General features: G+C 37.5%; 3 pseudogenes across 2 annotated transcripts; 2 read left to right on the forward strand and 1 right to left on the reverse strand.

Moving 5' to 3' along the window:
• Positions 1-10358: 10358 nt before the first annotated feature.
• Positions 10359-12159, forward strand: LOC148693237 (epidermis-specific secreted glycoprotein EP1-like; annotated as a pseudogene).
• Positions 12160-14188: 2029 nt separating this feature from the next.
• LOC137743545 (epidermis-specific secreted glycoprotein EP1 pseudogene) lies at positions 14189-15699 on the reverse strand (annotated as a pseudogene). The gene has a single exon (XR_015952896.1). The product of XR_015952896.1 is annotated as an epidermis-specific secreted glycoprotein EP1 pseudogene (transcript).
• Positions 15700-16718: 1019 nt separating this feature from the next.
• Positions 16719-18328, forward strand: LOC137743424 (EP1-like glycoprotein 2 pseudogene; annotated as a pseudogene). The gene has a single exon (XR_015953666.1). The product of XR_015953666.1 is annotated as an EP1-like glycoprotein 2 pseudogene (transcript).
• Positions 18329-18435: the final 107 nt, after the last annotated feature.

Genomic DNA, 18435 nt, shown 5'->3' on the forward strand with positions numbered 1-18435 from the left:
CAAGGAATGTATTTGATCTAAGAGACAAGTGATTTAAGTTAGTTAAATTAACGAGACCTTTCTCTTATGTTCATTCCTAAAACGTTCCTAGCCATAGGATTGCCAATTGGGCATTGACAATCCGCTAAGGTTAGTATGTGTTATGTCGACTCAAGCGTGAGTATGAACTAGTCTCAAGTCATTTGGTGTTGGACACTAAGGCAAACACATAGGTGCTCGAAAGAGTAATCGAGTACACTGAACAACGATCAAACGAGAGTTCGAACATACATGTCATGTGAGAACTCAATAGTTGCAATATGCAAAGTAGTCATTTGACCTGAGGCATCATTGATGTCTAATGGTTAGGTCCTTGATCTTTGATTATGTCAACGGCATTCCATTGGAGTGTCCACGGCATTGTTGGGGTCAAGCTATCTAGTCATGTAGGCATATGAATGCACAACAAGGGATCTCTAACCTTACTCTAAGATGATTCGAGAGTCTTTGGCCAAAGCATATGAATATGACTAAGGAAGGTTGTTCCAAATCTTATTCAATTGAATCATATAGAGAAATATCACATTGGATAGTAGACATGAAACAAACTATCACTTAAACAATGTGATTAAGAGTATTGTATTAGAGAAGGACCGTATTGCATTGTAGTTGTAACTGGATAGGTTCTCCAACCACTTCTACTTAGCTTGGGTAACCATGACATGCTGCTAGGCGTCACCCATGGTTTGTGGAAGCCCTAAAGATTAGCAAATACTAATTTTAAGGGAGAATTGAAATGTGGTTTCAATTCACAATCGATCGTTAAGAGTAACATCGCCCACTACCTCGCTAATTGGAACCTAATGGATCGTACACCGAGTAAGGATATAAGTGAAGAAATTATATGAAATGGATAAGCAATTAAATGGTTTAATTGAAGAATGGTCAAGATTAATTAAATAGTTAATTAATTATACGAAACGTTCGTATTGGGCGTTTAAGTTAGTTTTGGGCTTCGGGGCACAAAAACGTTTTGGTCCACAAGGCCCATTATGTTTAAGTTGTATGACAACTAAAACAAAATGGGCAATTAAGCCCAATAACAACATATGGCCATAAGGGTGAGGGGTAGCAAACTTGTATTAATTACAAGTTTGCCACTCACATGAAATGAAGTGTAAAATCAACATTATAGCTTGGTTTTCACATTAGGGGTTTTCGAATAGAATTTGGGTGAAACCTATTCTCTCATTTTCTACATAGAGGCCGGCCACCTTAGGGGAAGAACATCTAGCAATCTTTCTTCCCTAAGTCATCCATTTCATCTTCACACAACATCTTTGGTGTGGAGACTTAGAGACACCAAACTTTTGGTGTTTTGGAGAACAAATCCTCAAATCCTCAAAGAAGAAAAAGGAGCACTAAAAGGGAGGAAAACACAAGGAAGATCCAAGGAGCAAGGAGGTGACTTGAAGGCCCTCCACTTGGGTGAATCCCTTGTGCAATCAAGGATGAGCTTCAAGGGTAAAGAATCTCTAAATTCTTATTCTCTTTAATATTGTTAAAGAGTCTTATGGTTCACCATATACTAGGCTTTGAAAGTCATGGGTTTTATGAATTGTTTTTGAATGCATGCCTACTTTAAAGTGTTATTAGTATGCCTATGTATTCAAATGTTCATGCATGTTCTTAGCTAGGACAAAATTTTTCCTTCAGAAAATTCCTTACCGAACTCGAATGGGGAATTCCCCTTTTTCACACAAAACCCCTTCATACCCAGCATGTTCTCATCCCAAACAATCATTACAATTACTATGATTATATCCAAGCATGGACCAACATTTTTCTCCACCAGACAGAAGACTTTAGTCATTCATGGTTCATAACTTTTGATAAAAATTTCAGATTGCGGTTTCCTGCATGGTTTCCAGATTGGTGGGCTTCCCATGGCCCAAGCTCTTCCATCATTCCAGATGACCTTCGTCATGTACTCACAAACAACTTCCAGCCCAGTTTTGACAGAAGTCGTTTCGACAACAGAGTTACTATTTTTTCACTGCTCATGGCCAAGTACAAGATCCCATGGATTCTCAAATGGAACTTTGAAGTGGACACCGGTGGTATTTACAGAACCAGATGGGTAAAATGGTGGGATAAATTCAACCACCAAAAAATTATTGATCTTGTAAAAGTGGAATTTCCCCAGGCATCTTTTCAGGCACTGCCAATCAAAGTTTCATCTTCGTCCTCACAAGCTTTGCCTATTCATCAGCAATTTCCTGAATTACCAAAAACTCAGGAACCAGTTTGAGAGAGGAAGATGGACTAATGTCAGATAAAGACTGAACTGGTTCCTGAGTTTTTGGTAATTCAGGAAATTGCTGATGAATAGCCAAAGCTTGTGAGGACGAAGATGAAACTTTGATTGGCAGTGCCTGAAAAGATGCCTGGGGAAATTCCACTTTTACAAGATCAATAATTTTTTGGTGGTTGAATTTATCCCACCATTTTACCCATCTGGTTCTGTAAATACCACTGGTGTCCACTTCAAAGTTCCATTTGAGAATCCATGGGATCTTGTACTTGGCCATGAGCAGTGAAAAAATAGTAACTCTGTTGTCGAAACGACTTCTGTCAAAACTGGGCTGGAAGTTGTTTGTGAGTACATGACGAAGGTCATCTGGAATGATGGAAGAGCTTGGGCCATGGGAAGCCCACCAATCTGGAAACCATGCAGGAAACCGCAATCTGAAATTTTTATCAAAAGTTATGAACCATGAATGACTAAAGTCTTCTGTCTGGTGGAGAAAAATGTTGGTCCATGCTTGGATATAATCATAGTAATTGTAATGATTGTTTGGGATGAGAACATGCTGGGTATGAAGGGGTTTTGTGTGAAAAAGGGGAATTCCCCATTCGAGTTCGGTAAGGAATTTTCCAATATGGAGTGAATGATACAATATTTTGTTTTGGTGAGTGGTACTGTAAATTGGCTTAATAGCAATGCTTTCTGTTTCTGAAAGGATAGCCTGGTAATATTTTAGGCTTTTATAGGATTCAGTTGGTAAGAAATGAAAATTTGGTGGAAGGAGTAATTTGGCAATGCGCTCTGGGGGTTGGTTTTTGTCAATATGAAGAGGAATGCTAAAAAGCTTTTCAGAATGAGGGTTCTGGACATATGGTGATGTTTTAGCATAGCTAGGTGTTTTTGGTTGTGAGGGAGCTGGAGAACGAACTGATGAGTAAGGATCATAAGGGGTGGCTAAGGCCGTTTGGTAATTTGGTCGGATATTTCCTACTGTTGATCCTAAGGGAGTAAATCTGTTTGTAATGGCGAGGGCCGATGAAGAGTCGGGAATAGACTCTTGTTTTACTGGTGCTGGGGTTTGGGTAAGGGTGGCTGGGAGCCTTCGTTGCTGAGTAGGATTAGTACCCATTCTTCCCCTGCAAAAATTCTCTGGTTAGAAAATCTGGGATGCAATTCTGGCTGCCTTTAATGTATTCAATATCAAAATCAAAAATACTTAATATGGCTTGCCAGCGTGCAAAAATCTGTTTTGATGCAATATTTTGAACATCTTTTTGTAAAACATGTTTTGCAGATTTGCAATCAACACGAACTAAAAATTTTTGATTTAATAAATCATCTTGGAATTTGCTAATACATAATACAATAGATAAAATCTCTTTTTTAATAGTACTATAATTAGCTTGAGCAGAATTCCAAACTCCTGAATGGAAACGAACAATTTGTTCAGGAGCTTCGGAAGAAATTTTTTGTTTAAGGATACCTCCATAACCGATTTCAGATGCGTCGGTTTCGACTATTTTGAGAGAGCCGGGAGTTGGAATGCCAAGGCAAGGCAAAGTCTTGACATGATTTTTGATCTGTTTGACAATGGAAGTATGATTTTGTGACCATGATAGAGGATTTTCCTTGAGACGATCAAACAAGGGCTTACATTGTTGACGCAGATGAGGATAAAATTCTGAAACATAATTGAGGGATCCAAGGAATCTTTGAAGTTGGGTTTTATCAATAATTTGATCTGGAAATTTATCAGCAAACTGGATGACTCGATCAATTGGTTGGATGGTAGACCTGTAAATATGGTAACCTAAAAATCTAACTTTGGTTTGAAATAACTTAATCTTAGATGCCGATACAACTAACCCATTGGACCTAATGATCCTAACAAATGCATGCAAATGCTTCCAATGCTCTTCTATTGATTTTGAGAAAATTAATACATCATCAATATAAACAATTGAAAAATGGCTGTATTGATTAAAAATTTCATTCATGATATTTTGAAATTCACTTGGTGCATTTTTCAAGCCGAAAGGCATTACATTCCACTCGTAATGTCCGAAAGGAGTTACAAAAGCAGTTTTGTATTTATCAGATTCATGAATTTGAATTTGCCAAAAACCTGATTTCATATCAAATTTAGAAAAAACAGTTGCCTGAGAAAGTCTCTTTATCAAGTCTCTTTTGTTAGGAATTGGATATCGGATCCATTCTAAAACATCATTCAAAGGTTTGTAGTTAATAACCAGTCGTGGTGCACCGCGTTCTAATTCTGCGTTTTTCTGGACATAAAAAGCAGGGCATGACCATGGAGATTTGCTTTTACGGATAATTCCTTTTTCTAAAAGTTGATTAATTTCAGTTTTACAAAACTCTAAAACTTCTTGATTCATTTGAATTGGTCGTGCTTTTGTGGGGATTTTTGACTCAATAAAATCTTTAACATAAGGTAGTTTAACAATATGTTGTTTTCTGTGCCAAAAAGCATTTGGAAGATCGGAACAAATTTCTTTAGTAAGCTTATCGGAAAACTGGCGAATAGAATCTAATAAAGATTTGTTTGTTAATTGTTCTTCAATTCTTTTGTGAAGAATTTCTTCCTGTAAAAAAGCAATTTGTTGGGATTTTGCAGTAATCTGGTTGAGAGTTTTCGAAACATTATCTTTTTGAAGTTGTTTTAACTTTTTAAGATCTGTTTCCATGCAAAATTCAAAAGTAATTTTTTGGCCAAAAACCTTGGTAGAAATACAGTTATGATGAACTTTGAAAGGATAAATTAATGCAATGAAAGGGAGTCCCAAAATAACTGGATCAGAAATATTTTTGATTAAAACAAATGGAGTTTTAAAACAAATATTTTGTTGACAAACATGGGCTTTGGGAATTTCATATTTTAATTTCATCGGGGATTGATTTGCAGCGCTAAGTGTTTCCGTAGACTTGTGAAAATATTTAGTAGGTATTAATCCTTCTTGAATGCAATTTAAATCTGCACCTGAATCAATTAAAGCGATGGTTTCTAAATGAAAATCTTCGATTACTATCGTAACTTTAGAATACCATTTTCGAATTCTTATTTTATCTAAAAGACTTAAAACAAGTTCTTTTGAAGAAGAAGATTTAGCCGAGTGAGCGTTGGAATCGGAGTTTGAGGAAGAACCATTTTGTTCTTGGACGAGTTCTTGCGTACGTACTCTACTGAGTTGTGAACGAATTTCGGTATTTTCGGATTTTAAAAACTTAATTTCCGATTTGATTTGATTAACTTCTTTTTGCAAATCTTTGAGGGTGATCTCCTTTTTGTTTTTATTAAAACGTTCCAAAGTGGTACTGAGAGAAATCTTTTGAGAAGAAATTTGACTAGTGCCAGGTTCATGAGAAGAAATCAAATTTTTGAGTTTTTTCAAATAAAAAGATTTTAAATCAGGGTCATCAACTTTACTAATTAATTCCATTAAAAACTCTTCTTGTTCTTCTTGCTTATTAAGCACTGAAATTTTGTTACAACAAGTGTCCGTGCACCCAAACTTAATGTTTGGCGAGGAGACGTCGCTAGAACTGCTAGAGTCGGAGACGGAAAAATCGGGATTTTTATCAGATTGACTAGAGTCGGTATTTCTAATTTCTAAAGCCTGAATAAGTTGAACTTTCTCTTCTTCAGAGATTTTCAGTTGGTTAATAACCTTTTTAACCTTGCATTCATTTGCATAATGACCAAATTTGCCACACTTGTAACATTTTCCCTTTTTATTTTGAAAATCCTTTTTAGACTTTCGAAAAGGTTTTTTGTTTGAAGATGGTTTTTCATAAAATTTATTTGTCTGAAAAGGTTTGTTGGAAGATCTTTTGTTTTTATAAAATCTGGATTGATGTTTAGAAAACTTGCTGGTTTGTTGGGCTTTTTTCTTTTTACTCGAAGGAGCGATTGGAGGTAAACCATATTGTTCACAAAATGTTCCAAGTTCGTATTTAGCAATAGATTTATCTTTATGAACTTGTTTTGAAATCTTCATGTCGATACACATTTTCAATCCTTCCTTTTGAATAACATTAACTATGTTACCATAAGTAAGGGTATGATAAGGTATGACACCTTCTTCATTTACTAAAACATTTCGAATTTTGTGAGCAAAAAGATTTGGTAAACCATTGATAAATTTTTCTTTCCAAAAAGGTTGATTACTATCTTCCCGAAGCATAACTCTGGATATGAAAACATCTTTATACCATCTGAAATCACTTAAGGTTGGACACCTTAAATTACTCAGTTGGTCGTGAATACGCGTAGTAACGTTGCTGGGTGTTCCTATAAAGTGTTCTATAATCGTATAAAGTAAAGTATTTACTCCGTCGGGTATTCCCTGTCCTATCGTTTCGTCAAAAATGGGAAATCCTTCCTCATCTTTTTTGACCGCAAAACGTATTTCATCTCTGGACTGAGAAGTTAAGTGCTTCTCCCACCAAGAATGAAACATCCCGGTGAAACCAGTGACGAGAAGATCAACTATTTGTGTTTGTGTAAAATTGTGATTTGAAATGTAGCTATTAGCAACCATGGACATGTGTTGAAGTTTGTTCAAAAGTTCTTGTTCGGACAAGCCATCTATGTTCCACTCATAAAGTTTGTCGGCAGAAACTGAAAATTGATTTTGAATATTTCGTTCTTCAAATTGAAGGTCAGGAGGAGTTGGCCTGGGATACCAGTTTTTTGTGAGAGAAGTAGGGTTGACCGGATGAGTACGAATACGTTTTAAATCAAAAGTTGGTTGAAGATCAATGTTTTGAAAAATATTTTCAATATTTTGGATAGCAGAACTAGTTTCCGTGTCCTGAGAAGAATCAGAAGTATTTTCTTCTTCGACAGAAACATCATTGTTTTGCAAAACATTAACAACTTTCTCCTTTTTGAGCTCAGTGAGCATATGATCAATTCTTTGTAAAGTAGTCATGGATTTTAAAGCAGTGGAACTTGAAGCAGTATCAGTAAAATTTACTAAAGGTTTTTCTTTTGGAGAAGATTTTGGTTGAGACAATTTGTCGATTTTGGTTTCTATTTTGTCTAACTGTTTTCCAATGGTATGAAGACTTTGGTTTGTAAAATTATTCTGTTCAATGACAGGTTTAAAACCAGAATCTTCTTTTGGAATTTTAAAAGGGGTTGCGGGGATGTTGGTATTACCGGTGGAAATCAAAATAGTTTCTTTGGGAGGATGACTGGAAGAAATCAAAGTTTTGTCTTCCTTAACCCAATTTTCTTTGGTAACAACCGTAACTTTATTTTTTGTTTCAAAATGTTTTTCAATAAAATCAAAGAAAGATATTTCAAATTGGTATTGTTCTACAAAAGCTTTCCATTCGGCATATATGGCTAGCTTTTCTTCATCACAATACTTTTTTCTAAAAATATTTCTTCTGGGGATGTTTTCCTCAGAAGCGATGTCAGCTTTAAGCTTCCTCCATCGGATTTTATGTGGTTTATTTAAAACAAGTAATTGGTGATTCACCGATGTTGTTTCAAAATCAGAAGGAGTTGGAGAAGTGGGTTCTTCTTGGTTTGGAGGATGATAAACAGGATGTGCAACTTGTGAAGAGGTGTCGACAGACTTTAATTTGAGTAAATCATTGACTAGATCTTGTTGTGCAGCTTCCTGCTCTTTTAACTTTTTGTTTACTAAAGATTTGATCAAATCTTGATCTCGACCCAGTCTATCGGTTGACGTGGATCCAGAAAAAGACTGTCTGCTAGGAGTAAAAGATTTGTGTGACAAAACTGATTCACAAGATTTTCTTGCTGGACGATCAAAATTGATTTTAACTGTGCCGTCAAAATATTGTTCAATGTTGTCGAGATTAACGAGGCTGTTTTGGACGGAAACCGGCTTACTTTCATTAATTAAACACCAATCTGAGGGGAGACTGATGTCTGACCACCTAATGGTTCTTGGTACTCTAATGTTTGCGCTTTCTTGGGTTGTTTGGATTAAAAGAGTGTGGTCGCGAGGACTTTTGTTCAAAGCTTGAAAATTCATGTTTGTGCCAGTGACTTTGTAATAAATTCTAAAAATAAGTGCCAAAGGTTGTGTTCCTTCCAGGACTTGGTACCCGGAGGTTTTGATATTAAGAGTAAGAGCTTTTAAAACATGTGGGTCTGAAAGACTTATTGTGAGATCAGGAAAACAATCAAAATGGATAGGTCCGTTATAAAGACTTGATTCAATCATTCCAAGAATACTATCGTTAAAATCAGTAAATCGGGCGTCACGAAGACATAAAAGAATAGAGGTATTAAGACCTTTTCGTGTTAAAGGTTTAACAGCGATTTGAACTAAACCAATGTGAAGATAGTTATGACCGTTTTTGCGATGCGCTTTGATTTGTTCTGGAGAAAATAATTGACAAGTCTCATGTTCTTTGCTAAGAGCATAAGCCTTCTCAACTGTTTTGACGTGATGTTCGGATTTAAAAGAGGTCAAAGACCATTTTTTCTTGTAAATATTTTGGGTTGAAACTTTTGGAATGTTCCAGTCGGAAAAATCAATACTTTCGTCTGTTTGAAAATCCAATTTTTGTTCTTCATTGACAATGTCAGGTATAGTTCCTAAGGTGGATCTAGAGCTAGTGCTGGCCATTGAACTAGATCTAAATAATCTACTCATGAAATGCACAAAACAAGTATACTATATGCAAGACTTAAAAGATTCACCTTCCTCGTATGTCTAGACTCTTCCCCCGCTCATGCCTCTCCTGGGACTTATTGTTTGGACCACGTCTTACTGTTTGGCTGGAAGAAAGAAGAACTGAGGACCGACGATTAAGAAATGCAGATAAGATACAAGTATGTGAATAACAATGAACAAATTAGATAGATGCTAATGCAATTACCAACCACTTGGCTCTGATACCAAATGGGGCGGAATATATATATATATATATATATATATATATATATATATATATATATATATATATATATAGATCTCTTCCTTTAAATGCTTCCTATATATAAAAGCCTCCCATGAGGAGAAATTGAAATTGGCATTTGGTTAGTCGTATATGTTACTTGCTAACTAATGAGGATTTGAATTTACAAATGAAATTAACTTGGCTGCTCAATAATTGAGAAGGAATTCCTACTCTGTAAGTATCATTTTTGTAAAAAAATCAATTAAATATGAGATCGTTTGATCATTCATATATATATAAACAGATGAATGAATTTGATACAAGAATAGATTGACTAAATAAACTTAGTTTTAATTGATTTTTTTTTTTTTTTAGTGATGATCTTTATAGAATGATTTATAATATGAACGATTCCGATTATTAATATGAAATTTTGTAAATCGTTCGGCTAATAAATAAATCGAGGAATAACACGATGCAGGACCATCTCATCATTTCTTTGAACCCGGAATCTCGTTCATATTACTTTTCGTTAAAATGAACAATTTCGCAAGCTTTTCGTTAAAGTTCCATTCTATCTCGTCATACGTGCATGCATCAGTAGGTTTGACCGTTCGAGCCCTTTAGTTGAAATCATGCCCCATGCTGAAATGGATTGATGACCGTGCTGGAGCCTGGCTTGTAGCTGGAGTACATTATCTAGTAGCCTCCCCGTTTGACAAGAAAGTTGGTACGTCGGCCATCACATTATGCGCCCTCTGAGTAATTGCATCCCCAAGTTGCTACATTTTTTGTTTGGTCAAACCAAGTTGCTACATATTTGACCAAATAACAGTTGTGTATAGTTTTTACTTCCACGAAAATTTTATTATGTTATAATGTATATTACAAACTAAATATGTGATTAATGATTCGTTTGTAAAAATTCAACAATTAAAAATCTAAATATAGTATACTCTGACGCATAATAAAAAGCTTTAACATGAAAGTTTATCCACGTATAAGAATTGTACCCTACTGATACAGAAATGTAGGGTTTCCATATTGTTCAATTTTGGCGTTTACTCTAAAGCAACTGTTGTCCAAAAAAGAAAAAAGACTCTAAAGCAACTAGAAGAATTTTTGGACCATCCTTGTCAAGATCCAAATTCATATTCAGTTCAAATCTATGTAAAAGTTTAAACTCTCGTTCGATGACTGTGGTTAGCCCTCTTACACTACTATAAAATAATAGACCACCATGTCATTGCTCTACAACATAAACAATGCAGTTCCCAACCTTCACCATGTCATTGCTCTCCTTCTTTCTTTTCTCACTATTTGCATTCATTGCTCAAGCTCAAGTTCCAGCAAATCAAACTTTCAAGTACGTCAACGAAGGAGAATTTGGGCCTTTTATTACAGAATATGACGCAAGCTATCATATGCTTAATCCTTTTGCCGCCCCTTCCAACTTGCTTTCTACAACACCACCCCAAATGCCTTCACTTTTGCTCTGCGCACACTACTAGAAATTATAATTTTGCCTTAAAAATGAGCCGACGAAATATAAAGATTTGTCGAGAAAGATCTTGCGCGACATGCTTTTAGCGACAAAATTTTTCATTGGAAAAGACTCTTTGCCGACGAATTTTGACTTTTGCCGACAAACTAATTTTGTCGGCAAAGTGGAAATTTCTAGTAGTGGTATGGGTTTGAGGCCGTTGGAATCGCTCTTTCGGTGGGTTTGGGAAGCCAACAGGGGAAATCTAGTCGGCGAAAATGCCACCCTAACATTTGGGACAAATGGAAACCTCGTCTTGGCCCATGCCAATGGCAAAGTGGCTTGGCAAACCAACACCACCAACAAAGGTGTGGTTGGCTTCAAGTTGCTTCCAAATGGCAACATGGTCCTTCACAACTTAAAGGGCAAGTTTATTTGGCAAAGCTTTGACTACCCAGCATACACTTTGCTCGTGGGTCAATCTCTGCGAGCCGGGGTAGTAAGCAAGCTCGTGAGTCGTGCATCCGAGAAAAAAAACAAAGATGGACCTTACAGCTTGGTGATGGAGCCCAAAGGGTTGGCTTTGTACTACAAAAGCAGCAACTCTCCAAAACCGCAACTCTACTTCTCATTTTCTCAACGAATTACTATTCAAGACTCACTGGTGCTCGTGAGTCTGAACGGTGCCCTGGAAACTGATGAGGGTCATGCTTACGACCTAAACCTAGATTATCGAGTGGCCAACTCTTCCTCAAGTGGAAACATTTATCTCGGTAGGCCTAAATAAAACAGCACATCAACGTTCCTTAGGCTCGGAATCGATGGGAATGTCAAGCTTTACACTTACAACGACAAGGTGGATATCGGTGCATGGGAGGTGACCTTCGCTCTTTTTCGTAGAGATAATTTGATATGGGAAACTGAGTGCCAATTACCTGAGCGATGTGGGACATTTGGCCTTTGTGAAGACAGTCAATGTGTTGCCTGCCCTTCTTCTAAGGGACTATTGGGTTGGAGCAAGAGTTGTGTGCCTGAGAAGCTGACTTCATGCGATGCAAAGAGCTTTCACTACTATAAAGTTGAAGGGGTTGATCATTTTCCGAGCAAGTACACTAGTGAGCTGCTCTGAAAGAAGACGATTGTGCTAAGAAGTGCACTTCGGACTGCAAGTGTTTGGGCTACTTTTTCAAGCAGGATACATCAAGATGTTGGATTGCTTATGATTTGAAAACATTGACCAAAGTAGCCAATTCAACTTATGTGCGTTACATCAAGGCACCTAACCACTAAAAGTGGGTTATATGAAATTTTAAGTACCGCCTTGTATGGGATAGATCAATTTATTATTGTATTTGCATTTGGTCCCTTTTAGTTATGGACTAGGATTCTCTCCCTCCTCTTTCCATCCCCTTCCATTCCCTCATCTCACATTCTCTATTTTGTTTTTCTCTTTCTATAAAAAATTAATATAAGATGTTGACGTGGCTTAACCGTGACCGTTCAAATAGGAGGGGAGGGAAAAAAAAGAGGGGAGAGAATCCTTTTCCCAATAAAATTATCCTACTGTCATTCTTCAAAATTGGCTGCCATATAGCATCACAACACATCTTGCACCTTGCCCCTGCATATAATCACAACCGTCTAGCACTAGCACCTGCACAATCACAACCATCCTGAACCTGCAGCATACTTGAGAGCAAAGAACTTGTAACAAAATACCCAACAGGGAAGATTAATACCTATATCACATATGACACAGCTTCCTAGCCAACAAACACATTGCCAATATACTAAGAAAAGTACTGTCTACAATTAATAATATCTCTGATGTGTATAATTTGAAGATCATTTCAAGTTACTAGTCATCAATTACCCAGATGAATCTTCAGTTATTCCACCAAAACCTTATAAATCCTTTCATGCAGCTGTAGCTCATAAATCCTAAATGTGAACCATCCACTCTATTTAAAATTCAAAATGTATATGGCTTAGCTATTTGTGATGAAGTTAAATAAAGATAAATTTATTGAATGACTACATGGTGAATAAAGGCTTTCAGCACATAGTAGTAGTTGTTACAACATGCTCCAAACCGACACATACAATTGTACAATAGCATTTAAGGGTTCAGGGATTTGAAATTAACCTTGATTGGTGAACGCATTCTTTGTCCATGATAACAAGCCTTTCCCTCTACTACTACAATTTAGTTTGTCACAAGCTGCCAATCTATGAATTTTTGTCAATGAAGAGAAATAAAACTTGGAAACTTTCAAAGAAACACTTTCAAGTTTGCAAGGAAACTTACATCCTTGGATTCATTCTGCAACTTTAGTATTGACAATTGTATGAAAAATTTGCTACTTCATTCTCTTCGTAAGCAGTTCCTATAAAGGTATCTATGTTGCATAAATAAATAATTCATATTCGAATAGAATTAAACTAATCAAAAGTTTCAAGGAAGAAAAATAATCACAAAATTTCAGCCACATGAACACATGTTGCAAAAAAAAAAAAAAAAATGGTTAAAGTATGTATAAGCATGGATATTCAGTCAACTATTAAATCATGAGCAAACAAAAGGTTTGCAGTTAGGTACAAACAAACCCATTTCACCAAAATGCCAAAACAATACTAAACCACATTTTTTTAATTGATAATAAAATCACAAACTTACATTTGTTCACTTTTGAATAGGCATGACATTACAGCCTGCTCAAATTGGTTAAGAATTTAGAAACCAGAAAAGGAGCATTCCCAGTTTTAAATCAAATGGCCAGCACAAACAAGAACACAAACTACGACATACTTAAAAATAAGAATTCAGCATCACAAGGCACTTGTAAATGTAAGAAGCTGTTATCAAGCATATGGTTGCCATTACTCACACCACCCCCATCAACGCAATTTCATTGCTCTTAACATTTTGGGACCATTTTTCTTGCTAATTCAGTTTCAATGTCAAGCTTGGAATTAAAAATAAATAAAAATAAATAAATTGTTTCTCTAGAAACAATTTATATGTGGCTATTTTCGTTATTTTGATTTTGTGCATGGTGTGCATGACTTGTGCATGAGTGATTTGTTCTATTTTGGTCCCAAGATTAAGAAAATGGGTCATGTTTATCTATTTCCCTTCGTTTTTAGACATTGTTTCTAGAGAAAGCAAATTTCAACTCCGTTTAAGATAGAAGAAGATCCTAAAATGGTGTATTGTCATGACTTTCATGAAAAAATAAAAATAAAAAGAGAGCAGGATTATCTCCTCTCCAAATTTACTCTCCTTCCCTCTCTTCCTTTTTCACTTTTCTATTTGTTTTTTTTTTTCTTTCTATAAAAAAGTCAACACAAATCGTTAATATAGCACCATTCAAATAAGAGGAGAGAGATTTGGAGGAAAGAGAATCATACTCAACAAAACAGCCGCTATATTCCAACCTGATAATTAAGATGAAAAGCATTTGTACCATCACCTTTGAAACAAATAAACAACCAATTTCCAAAATTCAAGATTATTTTCAAAATAAGTATTATTTCTGCTGACATGCATTACAAATGACATTCAAGTTGTCCATTTCACCAAATTATAATCAACATGGAAGAAAATACACAAAAAAATACCACTAGATTGCCATTTCACATTCTACTTTCTCTCTGTGGCTTTATCATCTAGTGGTTAGGTGCTTTGATGTAACCCACATGAGTGGAATTAGCAACTTTGGTTAGGGTTTTCAAATCATAAGCAATCCAACACTTTGATGTATCTTGGTTGTAGAAGTAGCCCAAACATTTGCAATCCAATGTACACTTCTTAGCACAATCACTCTCTTTGATTGAGTCTCCCTTTGTGTACTTGCTCAAGAAATGATCAACCCCTTCAACTTTGTAGTAGTGGAAGCTCTTTGGATCACAAGAAGTTAGCTTCTCAGGCTCACAAGTCTCGCTCCAACCCAATAGTCCCTTAGAAGATGGGCAAGCAACACATTGGCTGTCCTCACAAATGCCGAACTTCCCGCATCGCTCTGGCAATTGGCACTCGCTTTCCCATTTTGAAGTTTTATCGAAAAGACTGAAGGTCACCTCCCATGCACCGTAACGTAATATCCTATAGTAAGTGTGAAGCCTCAAATTTCCATTAATTTCCAGCCTAAGGAATGTTGATGTGCTATTGTATTTGGGTCTAGCAAGAAGGACATTTCCACCGGTGGTGGAGTTTCCCTCAACGTAGTCCAAGCTCAAGTCGTAAGCAAAGCCCTCTTGAGTGTCCGGCGAAGCTTTCAGTGTCACATGGTTCAGTGAGCCCTTTTGAACATTGATCCATTTGGAGGATGTGAAGTAGAGTAATGGTCTTGGTGAGTTCTTGCTTTTATAGTACAAAGACAAACCTTTCGGCTCCATCACCAAGCTATAAGACCCGTCTTTGTTTTCTACCTCCGAGGCCCGACTCACAAGCTTGCTTACTCCCCCGGCACGCAGAGATTGACCCACTAACAAAGTGTCTGATGGGTGGTGAAAACTTTGCCAAACAAAGTTACCCTTTGAGTCATAAAGTACAATATTGCCAGTTGAAAGCAACTTGAAGCCTACCACACCTTTGTTGGCGGTGTTGCTTTGCCAAGCCACTTGGCCATCGGCATCGGCCAAGACCAGGTTGCCATCAGTCCCAAATGCGAAGGTGGCATTTTGGCCGACTGGTTTTCCCCGATTGGCCTCCCAAACCCAATAAAACCCCGATTCCGACCTCCTCAAACCCATGCGTAGAGCAAGAGTGAAGGCATCTGGGGTGGTGTTGTAGAAAGCGAATTGGAAGGGGGAGGCAAAGAGATCAAGCATGCGATAGCTTGCATCATATTCTACAATATTAGGCCAATATTCGCCTTCGTTGACAAACTTGAAAGTTTCATTTGCTGGAACTTGGGCTTGAGCAATGAAGGCAAAGAGTGAGATAATGACTATGGAGGGCAGTGACACGGTTAGTGAAGGGGAAGACATGTTTGGGTGGTTTATGCTGTAAAGTATTTGGGAGCAAGCAATTATTTATATTGAACTATGAGGGCTACTTTAGTCATTGACAATTTTGATTTCGATTTTAATCGTACAATTCTGTTTAACTATCTCCAATTCAAGAGATAACCTTAATCGGACGTCAGCACAACTTGGTATGAGACCATGTTCTCCAGCTACCAGCATTCATTCATGGCTTGCTAGCTGGGCAGCACCAACTCTCCGCTGAGAAGATTACTGTGGTCGCTAAGTGTGGTCGGGTAATGACTCTAGACTTTTCAGAGGTCGAGAGTTGGTGTGGAAACTTCAACTTCAAATTCTGGGAACTCTTGGAAAGGCTTTTCTTTCAAATTTTAAACTGTTCGCTTGTATACCCCTTGTTTCTAGTGGATAAGATGGTCCTGTATCTTTAAGTTGTCTCCCCAGCTGTCCTTTATTGAATTGTCATCTATTAGGTATATACCCTAAACATTTAGAGCATCCAAGAAGGCATCGATTTGTTCAAGTTATTTTCGCACTCCTGTTTTCTCACATTCGATTGAACTAGCATTCATTCGTGGCTTGCTAGCTGTGCAGTGCACCAACTCTCTGCCCGGAAGATTAATGTGGTAGCTAAAAGAGTAAAGTGTGGTCGGGTCATTACCATAGACTTTTCAGAGGTCGAGAGTAGGCGTGGAAACTTCAACTGCAAATTTAGGGACTCTTGGAAAGACTTTTCTTTCAAATTGTGGAATGTTCGCTTGTATTCTCTTTCAGTTCACGTTGATAAGTCAAATAAAGAGATATAGAGAGAAGGTGTTAAAGCTACACACGTTTTATGAAAGTCTCTCCGAAAGAAACAACCGTGGGAAAGGGCTAAGGCAATATACAAAGATTGGAGTGTGCAACACCAAGATACATCTAGTTCGTTTGACTGAGCAAACAAAATATACAACTTATTGCTAGTGGATAAGATGGTCCTTCTTCAATTACCTTCTCTCCCTGAAGGTGTGTACCCTACACATTTAGAGCATCCAGAAGCATTGTTTTATTTAACGATTAAATTTGGTGATCCCCGCCTTATTGAGATATTCACACTAGAATTGCCTATATATAATCCTCCACAAGAACGAGTAGCAAATATCACTAAATGGCAACTAAAACTTCACATTCAGCTGTTCTCCTACTCTTCTCCCTCATTGCCTTCCTGTTTGCCATTCCCATTCAAGCCCAAGTCCCTGCAAACCAAACCTTCAAATTCATCAACCAAGGCAAATTAGGAGACGGAAACATTGAATATCATGCTACCTACCGCGTGATCCAAACAAATTCCCATACTTTCTATACAAATCCTTTCGGGTTATGCTTCTACAACACCACCCCAGATTCCCACATATTCGCCATCAGAGCCGGTGTTCCCAATGATGAAGTACGGTGGGTCTGGGATGCAAACCGGAATCACCCGGTTCACGAGAAAGCCACTCTCTCTTTTGGTAAAGAAGGAAACTTAGTCCTTGGAGAAGCAGATGGGACTGTTGTTTGGCAAACAAACACAGCCAACAAAGGTGTTACGGGCATCAAGTTACTTGAAAACGGTAACTTGGTCCTCCATGACAAGAATGGAAGATTCATATGGCAGAGCTTTGATTACCCTACCGATACTCTTCTAGCGGGGCAATCAATCAGAACAAATGGTCGTAACAAGCTTGTTAGTCGCAAATCTGATACTGATAGCTCTGATGGGCCATACAGTATGGTTCTTGACAAGACCGGTTTCGCTATGTACTTGAACAACGCTGGCCAGCGTCTTATATATGGCGGGTGGACAGGAACTGACTATGGAAGCACTGTAACCTTTGATTATCAGACTACGAATGGTTTCGAAGATGCCATTGCTTACGAGCTTGTGTTCAATGTAAACCAGGACATTAGTGCTCCACCACCACCACCACAAAGCAAGAGGCGCCTCCTACAAGTTCGTCCCGTTGGCAGCGCAACACAGATCAACCTTAACAAGCTCAACTACAATGCTACGTACTCATTTCTAAGACTCGGGTCCGATGGCAATCTCAAGGCCTATACTTATTATGACAAAGTGAACAGCATGAACTGGGAAGAGAGCTTCGCATTCTTTTCGAGCTATTTCATTAGAGAATGTGCATTGCCATCTAAATGTGGTTCATATGGGTACTGTAGTAGGGGTATGTGTGTGGGGTGCCCCAGCCCGAAAGGGCTTCTGGGTTGGAGCAAGGGCTGTGCAGCCCCAAAGTTGGGACAGTGTAAGAGTGGGGCAAAAGCGAACTACTACAAGGTTGCGGATGTTGAGCACTTTCTGAGTCCTTATTTGGATGGTGGAGATGGTCCAATGAAGGTCGGAGAGTGCAGGGCCAAGTGTGACAAGGACTGTAAGTGCTTAGGGTTCTTTTACAGGGAAGATTCCTCTAAGTGTTTGTTGGCACCAGTGCTTGGGACTCTTATAAAGGACGTGAATACTTCGGCCGGTTACATCAAATATTAAAAGTAGAAATTTGATAATTTTATTGTGCGGTTTCTTCTGTTATTGTTCTTAGTATGTTGTTTAAGTAACGGCAAGGGCAGTGAAATCTCAATCTGTCATTAGCATTTCATTTTAAGCCTTAATAAAGAAAAACAAATGTGTGCTTTTAGAATTTCATATGAATTTTTATTTTTGTTTAATAATTGATATGAAATTAAGGTTTCGCTGTCATCGTAATTGTTCTCCTTTTGAGTTTTAGTATTCTCCATTTCGTATGCA

The sequence above is a fragment of the Pyrus communis genome, chromosome 11 (assembly GCF_041283825.1).
Source record: "Pyrus communis isolate YQ-2024b chromosome 11, ASM4128382v1, whole genome shotgun sequence".
Classification (NCBI taxonomy): domain Eukaryota; kingdom Viridiplantae; phylum Streptophyta; class Magnoliopsida; order Rosales; family Rosaceae; genus Pyrus; species Pyrus communis.